A 1,506-nucleotide genomic window follows, 5' to 3' on the forward strand; every position below is an offset into this window, starting at 1 on the left:
TTGTTTTTACTACAATGCACATTTTTGACTGTATAAACATTATTTGTGTACTGCTTTTTATACATTTATGTAAACGCTGTTTGTGTACTTGTTACAACTCATGCTCCATCCATTTTTTGCTATCCAACTTTTGTCCACTTCTGTCCAATTTTTAACATGTGAATAAATACAATTTTTTTATTATATGGTATTACCTCTCTTTTTTCGAGCTGCGTAATAACCCCATTTGGGAAAACTCTTTTCATCATTCTTATCGGGGTGAGCAGCCACATTCTCTCCACCATAGTGTCCTGTCTCTTTTACATGACATCACTCTTATCTCTATTAATAATACAGACCTGACCGGAGAGGTGAGGAGGATTCTGGGAGGTCACATGACATCACTCTTATCTCTATTAATAAAACAGACCTGACCGGAGAGGTGAGGAGGATTCTGGGAGGTCACATGACATCACTCTTATCTCTATTAATAATACACAGACCTGACCGGAGAGGTGAGGAGGATTCTGGGAGGTCACATGACATCACTCTTATCTCTATTAATAAAACACAGACATGAGGAGGATTCTGGGAGGTCACATGACATCGCTGTTATCTAGTCTGGTCAATAGACCGTGTTTTTATTGTAGACACTTAGATGATGTCAGATGATTGATGTTGGTTTATCTTTCTCCTGATCTGTAGGATTATCTTGTAGTGAAGAAGTCTAGTGGGGAGTCAATCTCAGGAGGATGGAGCAGGACCCAGAGCCCCACCATGGTGCCTCCCCCTCCTTCTCCCATACCAGAGAGGAACAAAGAACAGAAGATCCTGGAACTGACCACCATGATGGTCCATCTACTGACAGGAGAGGTGAGGAGGATTCTGGGACATTATCCAGTAACAGACAAGGGGTGTGTCTGGGTGGTGACTGTATCATTGTGTGTGTCAGGTTCCTATAAGGTGTCAGGATGTCACTGTCTATTTCTCCATGGAGGAGTGGGAGTATTTAGAAGGACACAAGGATCTCTACAAGGACGTCATGATGGACAATCAGCCGCCCCTCACATCACCGGGTAAGAGGAGACTTTATTGTAAAGGAGAGAGCAGTACGGAGGCTCCACCTAGATCCCCCATCATCTGATAAACACATAGAAACAATGTATTCAGTCAGTGTGTGTGTTTCCTACAGATGGATCCAGTAATGGGAACCCACCAGAGAGATGTCCCCGTCCTCTGTATTCCCGGGATTCCAAACAGGAAGGTCACACCATCCCCCACCATCATCAGGTAGATGAGGAACAATTATTGGTAGTTCTGATTTATACACATACATGTTTGTTACAATGAATATTTTATTATATATTCAGAGTGGAAACTTCGGGGATTATAATATTGTTGTTAAAGAAGAGTATAAAGAGGAGGATGAGGAGTATGGTGTGACGAAGAAGCGTTCAGCTATACACAAAGACATGAGGGAGTCACCTAATACCAGGAACCCACCAGAGAGATGTCCCCGTCCTCTGT

The 1,506-nt window shown here is 42.7% G+C and overlaps 1 long non-coding RNA gene across 1 annotated transcript; it reads left to right on the forward strand.

Annotated features, from left to right (window-relative positions):
- The first annotated feature begins 338 nt into the window (after positions 1–338).
- Positions 339–971, forward strand: LOC120909718. The gene is made up of 3 exons (XR_005741363.1): positions 339–350; positions 685–852; positions 932–971. It is a non-coding gene; the product is annotated as an uncharacterized LOC120909718 (long non-coding RNA).
- Positions 972–1,506: the final 535 nt, after the last annotated feature.

The sequence above is a fragment of the Rana temporaria genome, chromosome 8 (genome assembly GCF_905171775.1).
Source record: "Rana temporaria chromosome 8, aRanTem1.1, whole genome shotgun sequence".
NCBI lineage: Eukaryota > Metazoa > Chordata > Amphibia > Anura > Ranidae > Rana > Rana temporaria.